Below are 14,822 nucleotides of genomic sequence, written 5' to 3'. Positions count from 1 at the left end.
ATACGAAGATATACATAAGATTTTCCTTTTTGTCTTTTTAGAACTCAGGATATTTACAAGCAACATCCGGTATAAGCTCTGTGAAGATACATATGAGCTTTTATTTCTTAATCGCATAGTCTGCTAAAGACTAGCTTTGATAAGCATAAGACGTTCCCTGTATAAAAATGTTTTCCGAGGTGAATTTCTACCCAGTGCAGCTGTGAGAAAATTAGAGGAAACGTTGCTTTTAAACCGTCTGAGGGAAATGCTAAACAGAAATTAGATAGTTATTTAAAAAACATGTGCAGTATAAAGTGCCCAGATACATGGAATTAAGAATCCATTTATGTAATTGCATAATGAATCTTATTACATTCTAGCAATGAAAGAAACGTTAGGTGTCAGAAAACTCCTATATGCGGATTAGAAAGTTAATTATTAGCAATTAGTTTCCCATAGAAAATTACAGATTGTATTTCCTTGAAATCCCAAAACTTAAAAATGATTTGTATAGACGAAAGGTAGAGAGCGGAATTGTAAATCGAATTTAGCCAAAAAATATAAACTTTAAAATAAAAATGAAATAAAAGAGTTCTTATCATTGTCTGAAATTTTTGCAGTGAAGAAAAATGTGTTGAATGCAAATCATAAATGATTCTTACCCTTAAAAGCAAATAAAGAACACTGAATTAAAGATGTGCGATTCTGAAGCATAAAACTGATTATTCTTTTCCGTATAGTACTTGTTTTGTCTTTACTAAAGCCCTGGAAGGAAAGAATGGGTAACAACACATGTTACTTTCTGCAAAAGGCTTCAAACTGTGCGAGTAATATGAACCAGCTGGTGTCCGTGATTCTAACAAGTCGCTACAGTAAAGCACAGGAAAGCTGTAGTTCGTATGACGTCACATAAATTAGTCACTTTGTAAAACCCTGCTGATCTTGGAAACATGCCGAGTAAAAATTATTATGTTGTTCTGTCGGGAAATCACTGAATTTTAAGCAAAGAAGAAAAAGGAATTTATTCTTACATTTGCTCAAGATAATGCTCATCGTGTTAAAACATTTCGTAGGAGTGCTTCTAAATGAATTTCTGTTCTCATGTAAACTAGGAAAACAGTGAAAATCGGAATAATTATTAGTAAGGCTGACCTAAGTTAAAGAGAAAAATTGTCCAAGAATTGTTTTGTAACCGAACATGAAGTTAAAGAAATTAAAAATGCGATAAAGCATTATTTATAATTAGTTTTTAAACTTAGATAGGAGTTATGTTTTTAGTTCACAAACACACAAAACACATATTCACAAACAATGCTAAGTAATGTATAATATATGACCAAGATTACCCGTACCTACAACTCTTGCAAATTAAGCAGTCGTTGGGAACTTTAGGAAAAAGACATTCGTTGGAAATTCTTGGAAACATTCCTAGAAGGCGAAATCAGTAGCCTTACCGTAAGAATTCAAAATTCAATAATAATTTTGATTTTAGAACTCCACCCATCTTAAAATTTCATTCCCCTATCTCTACCCAAATTTCTTTACATATTTTATTTCATTTGAGTCAATTTCAAATAAAATGGCCCACCAGCGGCCGAGCGGTAAAGTCGCTGAACACCGGTAGTTCGGTCCGAGATTCGAATCCCGCGAAGGGGCTGGCTGCATGGGCGTTTTTGCGATTTTCCCCATGTGTAACATGTATACGAGCCAGTTTCCCTTACAAAGTCCTCCACGAAGGCATTCCGTTAGGCAGAGAGCCCTCGAGACTTTGCTGTAATTACATAAACCAAACTAAACTATGAAAGATGAAATATAAAGGAAACAAAATATTAAGAAATTGATTTAATGTTTCAAATCAATGTTTTCAATCAAATAAAATGAAATATTTCATCTTTGTTTCTGCTTTTGAAAAGTAATAAATGATAGGTATCGAAAATGTTGGTGATTTTTGCTGGCATCAAATTATTCCGGTTTAGCTTCGTTGCCTGCACTCGAAATTTATATTTTAATGCGCTTCCCCCCAATCTTTTTCCTATTTCTTTGTTCCCTTTCCACTCTTCATATATTATCATATTTTATTTACTTAAGCATTCCTACTATTCGTTTTTCTCCTTGCTTTCCTTTCCCTTTGCTTGAAAATTAGACATAGCTTCTCTTTGCACTTATTTCATCTAGTATCTGCATAAATTAAAATAAAATCCTTTTTCAAAATGCACATGGTCAAATTTTAGCTAATGTGAAAGCATACCCTATTATTATAATAATATACAGCACATTATGCAGTTTATATTAGAATTTATTTATACGTATATTTTTTTAATAATACATTCATAATGCAGCCGAAATTTAACAATAGTTTAAACAAAATGATATTAAGCATTTTAATAAACGAATATTATGAGCATTTATAATGATGCCAGAGAACGACACTTTTCTCTGACTGTAACATTATGTTTCTTTTAATAACATTCTTATGTAACGTTCGTGTGCCCTATTATTTTAATGAGATTATACTAACTAGTATAACATGTATTAAATGTTTGCTGCTTGTAACAGAAATACGATTAATCTCTTGTGTATTTCGAAAGTGAAAATTTGTAGAAGTGTTGAGTTTCGATAGTAATTTCCCATTTTTATGTCATCTTGCTAGCATCTGGATGTTACTGAATACATTATTTTCATCTCTAATCAGAGGACTAGCTCGAGTTTAAACTTAAGATAAGCATGTAAGCTACTAAAATTAATGTTAACGAATGCAATAAAAATTAATTGCAAAATTTAAAAACAAGCTTGAGGAGATTCAGTTTTGAGAGTCAGATGTGATTTTTAGATGTAAGAAATGCTCACTAGTGTAAAATTTGATTCAGACAAGAATTCAAGAATTTTTTACTGACATTTTAACAGAAGCAGTAGCGGCTGAAATGCCTCACATCGTGTTTATATATATATATTAAAGTTTTGTTGATTATTAAAATAAGATTGATTATTTACTGTTTTATTTTCATTACTATACCATTTGATTTAAAAAAGCCGAAATTATGAGTATTGCGCTCATGTTGATGCATTTGAAATGGTTTTCGCAGTTTAACTGAAAGCAAATTTTAAATATAATATGAATAATTTTGTGAATGAAGTTTCAAAAAGAATTTTTACGGCGTCGTATGGGTAACTCAGATTTACCAACGGAACATACATCATTAACTTCCTTTTCCTTATCGTCTATTTCTTTGAAAAACAGTTGCCTTAGTCTTTACGAACTAGTTCGCTCCTAAGGGTAATTTTTTAAGATATACTTATTAATTCGAATTGTGTCCCTAAGATGGCGTTGGCATGGAAAGGATTGATGATCGCTTTGTGTTAGTTGCGAAAATAGGGACATCCCTCTCAAAATTTAACTTAATTTCCGTTTAAAGAAATGAATTCATAGTCTGAGTAGTTTTTAATTAAATATAAATCTTTACAATATAAAACAAACAACTATAAAAGATGTTAAAGAAATTTATAATAATTTCCATTGCTTATTTTGTTACAATTTTCGTTATATGTATATATTTAAATTTTGCTTAATGAAATGGGTAAGTTTTTGCGCACCATACATAAATCTGTCTAATAATATGTCCTTTACAACTCCTTACAATAATTGTCTCTCCACCTTCCTATTTCATTTTATTTTATTTATCTATTTATTTATTTTAAATCGGATGCATTTATTACTCAAATTAGAAAAGACAGGCAAAGAATTAAACAGTTCGTTCAGTTGAACTGGACACATAGATACAATGTCACCGAACCTATGAGTGTCTATTTAATCCACATATATAACCATAGAATCGAAAATAATCGATAGAAGACCGCTTTCTTTTCACCTTTAAGCTCAACGCCCACTTATCACTGACTTTAGTTCCCGCCTACCTCTAGTCTCTAAGCCTATTAGATCGAGTTTGCCCCGCAATGGTCTTCTTCCCCCCTACAGAAGCTGTAGCTCACTGCATATGAAGTGGGGAAAGAAGACACTACAAAATGGCCGCCGTTTCTTGTTCTGAAGATGAACAGATACTCCAGTACAGACCCCATACTGAGTGTGTAACATCATTTGAGAGAAAATGTTATTTCCCATTTTCCATAACCTTACTTTTCACATAAGGCAGGGAAGAAAAAAAAAAAAAAAAAAAAAGCAGAAGCCCGGGGGGGGGGAGAATGAAATACAGGGCCGCAATTCAACTTTTAGAAATATTTGTAAGAAAAGGAATTTAATTAATTCTTAAAGAGTTTACATGTCACCCATTACTTTTTGTTATAAATATTACTATTATTTCTTCATTTACGTATTCTTCCATTGTTTCTTCTCTAGAATATTTTGTATTGAATATTACTTGTTTTGACTGCCAGACCTTCTCCTCTTTTTAGACGATGAAATATTTCTTCTTTTAAATAGTTAAACGCTTATGCTAAAAATATAGACGTGTTATTGAATAAAATTTGAAGCTAAGTAAGAATTTCTATTTGCTTTCCTAATTTCTCTTTGCTCTTCGATAAGAAACAGTGAAAATTGTCATTATACATAATGACTTCAATTAAGCTATCTGGGATCAACTCTCTCTCTCTCTCTCTATCTATATATATATATAAACGCATTTGTGCTTTTCAGAAGTTGTTTGTAATCTATAACAATTAATTTATAGCATATCAAATTGACTTGCATTTTATCTGTTAAAATGTAAAGCTCTATTTTGTTTCCCCGTAAATACTACGTATACGCATATATACACAGAGAGATGAACTATGACCTTTAAAAATAATGTAGGAATCTGCTAAAGAAAGGATAATAAAAAAAGGATAAAAATAAAAGGCTTTAGTTCGCTTTTTTTCTTTCCCTTTCTATTCCGAATATTTTGTCATATACATAAAGAATTAACAATCCACATCTACTGCTAATTCTTTCTCTATCTCTACCTTCTACGAAACAGAGAATAAAGCAACAAAATTAGTCAGTGTGGTTTCTAACTTCAAGAGTTACTGAAGACTAAGCCAATACATGAATGTACATAAAACTACTCTACTGATGTGCTTCATGCTTTAAGTTGTATATTCTGTAAAATTATTTAAAATTGTATATATATATATATTCTATTTGGATCTATATATCTCAAAAGGATATACTTCTTTTCATTTTCACTTATTTATTTTTTTATTTCTCTCACTTGCAGATTGCATTTTGAAACAAAAAGGAGCTGTTATAAGATCAAGATTTGAAGGTATGGAAAATGACACATGTTGTATAATAGGCACTTGCGTTTTAATAGTAAATATCTTCAGTAACATTATTTGGAAGAAAATCGTTCAAAATGCAATGCTAAAAGCTTCGCTGAAGAGGGATATACAAGCATTAGTAAAACCAGAGCACTATGGAATAATAGTTATTTACACTGCGTGTAAAAAGCTAAGAATCTGCCAGTGATCCTAATAACAGAGATGGAGAACCTGAAGTAAGTTTCATCTAGTTTAATTTATGTACAGTTCTATATGATATTTCATATATAATTCTTTTTTAAATGCTGATATGTTAACTACTTATAGCTTCTTAATACGTTTAAAACTTCTGCGCATGAAACCGTGAAGAATAGTTAAATTTGAGAAAACTAGTACGTATGTTAAACTTAACAAAAATACAGGTTAAAAAAAAATCTCGGGGAAGCAACCCAATAGTTTAGATGGTCAAACATTGATAAATAAGCTTAAACATAACATGAAAACTCTTTTACAATTTTTTCATGTAAATAACCAAATTAAATTAAATGCAATGTTATGTTTCAAATATGGTAAAATATGATGAGTTTTATTTCTAACAGATAACTTTCTGTGATACAAGATTAAAACACACACACACAAATTAGTAAAATTTAAGACACAAATGAAATTTTGCCAGGTGTCATTTCAACTGCTTCTCATAATTTCTCATAATGTTTATCATTAGCTTTATTAAGAACCTGTGCCCTGCAATTTTCATTAGTTCTATATTTAACATTTTTATCAGTTGAAATTCCAGTAGAGTGAGTTAACTTAAGAGACGAATTTTGCAAAAATGCATCAATACTTTTTTAAAGTAAATACTTTATTATATCGAAGTATTGGTTATTAACTTAACTTCATGACATAACTTTATGAAAAGGAGTATTTTTTATTTGTGAGGAAATATTGATATCTAAAACTATTTGTGATGAAATATTGATATTTAAAACTCTTCATGGATAATCATATATTAGATACACATAAATGTTCCTGAAGAGAATCAGAAGAGAAGGATAAAGTGGTAAATTTCCTTAAGGGCGAGAATTAAAATAATCAAAGAGCTCATCTATGATACAAAATAAATAAGTAAATCATTTTGCCATGCTCAAAAACATTTTTGGAAACTTGACGGTAAAAAAGCTAAATTTTTAAAGCACATTATTAAAGGCATTATATTTTCTGTAAAACCAAAATGCTCTTGGAGGGTAAAAAATCATCACGCATTCTTTCTATAGTCATTTTGATAGTGCAATTTATTAAATATAATCCTTATCGTAAGTTTTAATGGGATTTGTTTATTGTATGGCAAAAAAGCGCAAACGGGCTATCTCTCTCAGGGATGGACGTACTTGTATTATTATTTAGCCTAGCGAAAATATACTAGCCTTCTTTAGATAAGAATAAACCTCTTTTTCTCTCTTGATTCAAAACAAGAAATAAATCAAATTAATAATCAGTGTGTTCAAAGCAGGACTTAATATTTTCACTATTTAATGTTGATTTAAATTTTAGCCCACACATAAAGTAATCTAAATTCCATAATATTTCAATAGTTATCCTTTAATTTAAGCCACATATAACTTAATAAATGCCTTTTAACTTGTTATGAGTAATGGAAGTTTCGTGCTTTAAATGTATTGCTATTTGTATAGATTCTGAATTTTTTGTGGACTTTAATAAACTGTAAATATGAAAAGTTTTTGTCATTGAAAGGATTTGTTCCATTCACTCATGAAAATTCTAGAAATATCAATGGTACTAAAGTTTTAAGTTGGTAATTACCATCAGTTTTCGCCAGTAATTATCCTGTGTTTTCATGAAATAGGCCCCAATAAGTACATTACGACAGCATAAGTCGAATTGATTAGTTAAAGCAAAGCAGACATCAAGCCACAAAATCAAAAATCCATCTACACAAAAAGGCATTCTGTATCCTGACCACACACTTGAAAGGATAAGCAAATATCTAAACTTAACATTTATATGACAGGCTTGTTCATAACTCATGAATCCTATTAAAAATGCGTCTTTAAGTCAAGATCCCTTTCCATAATTTATAGTCATCGTGTAACACAAAGATACTATAGTCATTACAGCTATTTGATTTAAAATTTTCATTTTGTATTTTTTGAGGCTAAACGGAAGACATGCCATTTTCACTCTCTCTTATGGCTACGTTATGTCTGTTGTGGCTAATCTCTAATCTTAATAATCTGTTATGTCTTTTATGGCTATGTTATAGCTCTTATGGCTAATGTTACTCTCTCTTATGGCTATCTCTTATGCTAGTGTATCCTGGATCTCTTCAAGAAGTTTAATATCTTGACAAGTACTTCTTATATCGACAAGGCTACAGCTGGTCCATTATAATATGCAGTTTTTACAAACTTTCATTTCCATATTATTTTAATGACAAATGTGCACTTAGTTCATTATATTATTCAATATTTAAAATTATTATTTCCATGGTTCAGAATGGATTTCACATTATAGTGTAGAAAACATAATCAGTAATGTCCATGATAACTTCAAGCTCACAACTAAATCACTCAAATCATCGATAGATCTGTTTGGTCCTCACACACTTTTATTTGTTTATTTTATTCAAGTAGATCGATTCAGTTTCCGAGGTTTCTTTCTCTGCAAATATTTTGAACATTAACAATGAACTCATTAAAACTTTGATTTACATTCATTTTACCGCACGTTTTTTTAATAACTTTCGTTTTCTGTTTGCATGCATATTGTCAAAACATACTTGCACCTACTACTACCTAATTTTATTTAAAATCTTACTTCCACTTGTCTCCATTTTTAATCAAATATTTGGATTTCTATAATTTGAGAAACAAATTATTTTATTAGAGCTGTTTAACAAATTCTTGCGAAGAGTTTCTGTTATTTTACATTTAAAAAATGTTTCTGTCTTATCTTTGTAGTGCAAGGATTGTAAATTTGGTATTTTGAGGAGCCCACATCAGCTCAGTATTATACATATCGAAATCCTTTTGCCATTAAAATTATTTTAATCTCGATTCTTATCTTACGAACACAAGAAAATTTCTTCGAAAACTGTCTGCTTGTTGGGGAAAAAAAATTTCTTAATTATTTGTCATATTATCTCAAAATTTTATCATCATAAATACCCTTTCCAACACAATCATAGGCTACGTAATTAAAAATCAGGACGCTTATAAATGCTTATTCTTTTATAAAACGTATCTTACAATAAAAGTGTTTAATTAATTAGTAGGTATAAATTTAATATTGAGCAGTGTTTTAATCAAATTTCGTTTATTGATGAGCATGGAAATGCTTATTTTTATGAGTTTGATTCTTAACAGGATTCATGCATTCAGGGTCCAGTTAAGGAAAACTATTATGCGAAGCCTGCTAAGCTTTAGAAAATATTATGTCATAAATTTTTGATTAATTAGAAGCAGACTTTTATTTAAGTACAAGAAATTCCAGTTGTATTTCTACTTTTAAAATAGTTCAAATTTTATGACTAATAGCGACTTATATTGCACATTTGAAAAACACAACATGTGCATTTTCTAGTCATTTTACGTTCTCAAAAATTTCCTCTCTCTGTACTTGATCAGTCTTGTATCTTTTAAAATTTGAGAATGTTAATGTTCGAATTGCAGGACATACTATACGACTGAAGCGGCTATGGGAAGATATTAAGGTAAACAGCTTATTAAAATGTATGCTTTAGTTCTCAAAATGTTGAATAATACTGAATTTTCAATGCATTTGGTACAAAGGAAAAGGTAAAGAGAGAGAAAGTAAACTTTTCGAGTTTGAGCAACAAATATGATTTAAATGTCAGTTCTTCATTTTTAAACGAAGATTATATCTCATCAAGTTGTTTACTCTTCTTTATTTTAAAAGCATTAATTACGATGTGCATCTGCTGTTCATTTCACATTCTGAAAAATTATGTGTTATCTAAGTGCATTTTAAAATTCTCAAAGTTATATTTTATCCCATTGGAATAATATATAATTTTTAAAAATTTTTACCGATTTCTTGCATTTGAGAAAAGTTTATTTTCTCTCACCCTCTTTTTATCTTTTCCTTTGTACCAAATGCACTGAAAATTCAGTATTATTCAACATTTTAAGAAATAAAGCATACATTTTAAAAAGCTGTTTACATTAGTATCTATCTTCCCATATCAATTCAGTCGTATAGTATGTCCTTAAATTCGAACATTAAAATTCTTTTAAAACCCATTTTGTTTAAGCTATTAAATGAAGCGTAAATTTTCCATAGGCTGTTTGTCCTAATACTTTCCCTTATGTGCTGTTAAATACATCTGCCACTTTTTATCCCACAGACGCGTTTATTTTTTTATATTTTATTAAAAATGACAGATCTGTTTTCTTTTCTTTTCAGAAAAAGTTGTTGATTTCGAATTATTTGTACAGAAAAAACTATTTGGAGACAATGACAGATCAAGTGCACATTTCACATGTATGAAGTTTAAACTAGAAGGATTTTCAAAGGAATAGTTTCTTGCTTCTAAATACTAAGGTGCTGAATGCGCTGATACTACTATTCAGCATCCCTCCACCATGACAGAAAGCTTTATTATATAACAAATAACGTTTCTACTTTCGTTAGAAGGCAAACTCAACATTGTTTCGAGTCGTCTATCTTCACCCCACGATCATAACACGCATCCAGTTTCATTTTATTTTAGTTTCCAAGTTTCTATTCTATTTTTCTTTCTTTCGCAGAGCCTCCCCTTCTTTAAGCGCTCTTGAGCATTTCTTTAGCAATAACAGTGATTTTTATTACACGGGGAATGTTCCTAAGCCTGATTAGTGTCCTTTTTTTTTTGCGAATAATGGCATTAGGAGTATCTCTGAAAGCACCAATAGCGTTTCAGGGACGGGAATTCCGAAGACGTTAATGCTTTTTAGATAAGCGACTGCAGATTCCACCTACCAACTAGGTCTGGGGATTCTCACAGACTTAGCCAAAGCTTGTTTTCATCAGCCACAGTTATATTTGTGCAGAACTCTTGTTTTTATCTCCTCTGAAGTTTGCGCTTTTCAGAGAGCTCTTTTCCTATCACTTTGCCCATTCTGAGAGTTTTATTCATTTCTTTTTTCCGCGGTTTCAGTCCACCAGGAGCCGTTCAAGGCGAAACAGTAAGATTGAAATCCAACAACAAAATTTAACATTATGCGTATTTAAATGCTATTTAGGGATAACAGTGGTATTTTGTACCATTTTATAGGGTAAGCGCTAAATTTGTTTAAATTAGCAATAATTAAATAATAATGAACATTATGCCGAAGATATTCAGATCGAAAATTAAATAAATACAAGGAGTTAGATTTTCTCATGAATTAATATGTTTCGAAGTTCAACAGAACAGTATCTTGCATTAACATGTACAAAAACTGCTGATTAATCTATGAAAATCGCCACATTTTGATATATTTAGCACTGTTGCAAAATACAAAAATTTCCCTACAGTTAGCTGATCTTAATTGCAAATGAAAATAAAAAGCATATTAACTAAGTGACATAAATTTTAGACGAATAACTTATGGTTTGTTTAATTTTATGAATCTCTGTACCTGTTGATGGAATTTTAAGCATCACTTTTAACCAAGAAGAAGAGTACAGAACCATTAAACGTTTCGTTGGCGATAGCCTATATATTCTCTTTTGATAAACAAAAGTTATTTTGAATAAAGAAGTATGAAGAAAAAATGAAATATTAAAATATTCGTCATATGAAATGAGAAGTGATAATGAAACACTTGTTTACTTTGTGAAACGTCATCTTTTTTAGTAATTTAATTAAATTAGTACCAAGTTAGTACAAGTACAGAATAGATGTTTAGCAGACTTAAGGCTCACGGACGTAGCCCGATCCGCTTACAACTATTTGTTATTTAAATAAATTCCAACGTTTAAAAATTAAGACTTATGACATGAAATTCTATATAACTGTGCCATAAACATGGTGTCTGAATAGTGAAGCCCACTATCGGCAGAGCGGTAAAATCGTTGAACACTGGTGCTTCCGGCCTGGATTCGATTCCAGGCAAATGGGCTGGCTGCATGGGCATTTTCGTGGTTTTCCCCAAGTGTAATGTGTATACTAGCCAGTTTTCCTTAGAAAGTCCTTCACGAAGGCATCCTTCTCCTTAGGCAGATAGCCCTAGTGTGCTGTGCCATAATCAACTAAACCAACCTGAATAGTAAAAGTCTATTCCAAAGTTTCTTAATTTCTTCACTTCCACTCCTCCTCTTTCTCTCTTCGTATTTATTCAATAGCCTAATAGTTGCTGCTTAATATTCGCTGGGCATTATGACCGAACCCATCGGTTATTCAGCAGTGTCATCACCCAGAATGTTACTCTAATTACATCTCGTGGAATGGCCTATATTGCACCCGCAAAGAAGAGGAACAATACAGGTAGAAATGGGTAAAAGACCAGAAATTCACCATTGGTCAGAGGGGTATAGACCCGCTACACCAGTAGCTGTGTATTAACTAAGTAATATACATTTTAGACAACTAAATTTTAACCAATCCACCTTTATCCACCTTTATCCCCTATCAACCTCACGAGAGGGCATTCGACTCGCCATATAGTTTGAGTGTCCACTTGCCACACAGACACTATACTCTGGATCGATGCCTTCTCCAGTATTCTAAACCTGACTTATCGTTTCAGCAGTTAGCGTCACTAACCAGTGTGCCAGCTGAGGGGCAGATTGAAAGATAGCACGCATATAACTAAGCCTTACATAGATGTCGAATCCATACCTTCGGTTTCGAGCAAGTAAAATGTAAATTTGAATTCATAAAATAACTATCTATACGGAATTCTTTTGATTCCTGTTTATATGGAATTCTGTAAATTATAACTCAAAATATAGCAAACTGAAGCAAAGGGGTTAAGAAAAATGTAATATTTTCCTCTTTCTTGAAATTCTAATTTTTCATATCGGCTATATATTCACCAACTCGACACAAACTTTCCTTTTAAATGGATTATATTCTTTTATTTAAAACTTTCGCATAAAAATAGATTTTTCAGATGTGTTTAATATTATTTATAGACATTTTAAAATGGTTATGACAATAATAGTACTCTAAACAACTGGAACCAATCATGCAGTCATCAAAATGGCAATCTTTCTGTGTCGTATGTTTATTTAAATGGATAACCCTTCTTTCAACAGTATCGTTGCAATTATTGATTATGCATTCAGATTTACTATTACTCGCTAAGTACGGTAAAACTGTACAATGCTTTATCTAAATTACAGGAGATGCCTCTTTTATGTGCGGAGATGATTGTCTGTCATTCTGTGTCCTCCTCCCCACACACGTACTCACGTAATTTATCTCTCAAGGATAATTTATTATTACTTGAAAAACATTCAAGCAGAGCTTTCTTACAGCGTTTCTATACAGAACATTTCTACTTTTCTGCTTGGATGATCAATGAAACAGCCTTACTACCCAGCCTTACTTACCACATCAGTTTTCACCAGTTTACTTACTGCATCAGTATTCTTTAAATTTCCTTCCTGCAATGATAGCCAGTACTCTCTTATTCTGAGCGTATGATTCTCCCAGTCTTGCTACAAAACTGTTACTGTTACTGTTACTTTTCTCTGAATTGATTTTATCTGCAAATTATTATTAATTTTAGCAAACTGATAAACCTGTGGTACTCCCAGTTTCCCCTCCTTAAATTACCGTATCTTGTGTTACATTTTATGCCTTACTAACTTTTAAACATAGTCTTTTGTTGTCGAATGAAAATAACAATAAGATCTCCAGCACTTTAGCAGAAATCTGTCACTATGCGTCAATAATGAGTTTATTTACTTGTATTTAACACGCTGATGAAAAGTTCAAAGAGCGATAATACATCATTTCCCTCTTCACATTAAATGCTGCCAAACTACAGCTTTTAACAAATTGGTGAAAGATTTAGAGATTAAATTAACTGTCTAAAAGCACATCATCACCATTGATTTATTACTAGGATAAAGAACACACGCACATTGACGCCTATCTACTGTGGAGTAACAGTTATATATTAGATTGTTTGTTGTATCTTTGATAAAATAACAGTTTTCATTTATTTAAGTTCCTCAGGAGGGCAAGGTGTAATCATTACAGCCGTCATTGATAAACTGGAAAATAAGAGAAAATTACTTTAAAAATTTCCAAAATTTATTTGAAAAACATATAAATCTAAGATGAATTATGATTGCCATTTTAAATATTTTTTTTTTTTCTGTCTAAAATGCTTTCTTCTTAATTTATGCTAAAATAACGCTGATATTTAATTTTTACTGCAAATTAGAAATTTAATTTTAAGTATGTTTCTAAGAAAGCTTATATACGGGTATTTGAAATTCATGGCATTTTAAAAAATTGGTGTTAATGAAAATGAAATCATTTTCCTGAAAGTTATGTTTATAAAGATATTTTTAAATTCTAATAAGGCTATTTTAAATACATATCTCGGCTGCCTTCAACTTTCTTCTGTGATTTTGTATGACAAATACGTTTAGTTTTCCAAAAGATTGTCGTCGATGAAGAATTTTCCCCTTTTTCTGAATCAATACTACCTATTAACTGTCTAATTTAAGGAAAATATATAACGCCAAATTTTTAACAGGGAATATATGTATCGATACTGCCTATAGCTGAATATACTCGTGGGCCTGTATTAAGTTTATTTCTCAGAAGTCGAAAGGTACACATCTAAAAACTCCTACAACTTACTTCAATTAAAATGGCAACTGAATTCTGTACAAAGCGAAAATCTCGAACTTCGTTTCTATAGCAACACATTAATTTCGGAAATTTATAATTCATTGCAGGTCACGTGCACATAGTTTTAAATTTGAAGGCGCTATAATATACTGCCTAGCCTTGCAATGCTATATAGCATTTAAACAATAGCTGTGACTAATACATATATAAACGAGCTAAAATAAAAATCATCAAACCTATAATTAAAACATTTGGACTGAGGGCAACGAAAAGATATAGTTATAAGTCATGAAAAATAAGGACTTATAATACAAGGTGATGTTCAGTTACGTTACAGTTCATAGTACTCCATGATAATCCTATACTTTTATAGCATATACAGTATTAAAATAACTATAAAAGCAACATACATTTTTCATTTTCCTCTAGTGGTAACATGCATAGTTTTGTAATGGTGGGTCTGAGTTTCTATATTACACGCACGCCCACAAAATGCTTCTACTATTCTACCTACTGATCATTAAGAACAAGGCAGATTATCTTTTATTAATACCATCTCCAACATTTATATTCTTTTTAGCTATTCGCCATTTAGATCGATTTTGCAAATGCCTTAAATAAATGAAGTTCCATTTTTTCCAGATAATTTATACTAATTTTGTGATTTTCTACAACCTATTAATATTGATTTTCTTAATATATGGTTCAGGTATTGCATTAATTGATCTGCCAATCGAAACGTGCCCTGCAGTTAAGACTAGTTAAGACTTCCAAA

At 31.0% G+C, this 14,822-nt stretch overlaps 1 protein-coding gene across 1 annotated transcript in view; it reads left to right on the top strand.

Moving 5' to 3' along the window:
* Nucleotides 1–14,822, top strand: part of LOC146993388 (homeotic protein ultrabithorax-like) — a 180,440-nt gene that overhangs the window by 86,839 nt on the left and 78,779 nt on the right. Inside the window, exon 6 of the mRNA XM_035349894.2 lies at nucleotides 5,190–5,468. The gene's annotated coding sequence lies outside the window, so the exon portion shown is untranslated. The remainder of the gene's footprint in view (nucleotides 1–5,189; nucleotides 5,469–14,822) is intronic.

The sequence above is a fragment of the Stegodyphus dumicola genome, chromosome X1 (genome assembly GCF_044657685.1).
Source record: "Stegodyphus dumicola isolate Sdum_Otavi_A_Nest chromosome X1, ASM4465768v1".
Lineage (NCBI taxonomy): Eukaryota > Metazoa > Arthropoda > Arachnida > Araneae > Eresidae > Stegodyphus > Stegodyphus dumicola.
The sequence above is the reverse complement of the archived record's forward strand: the minus strand, read 5'-3'. Positions and strand labels throughout refer to the sequence as shown.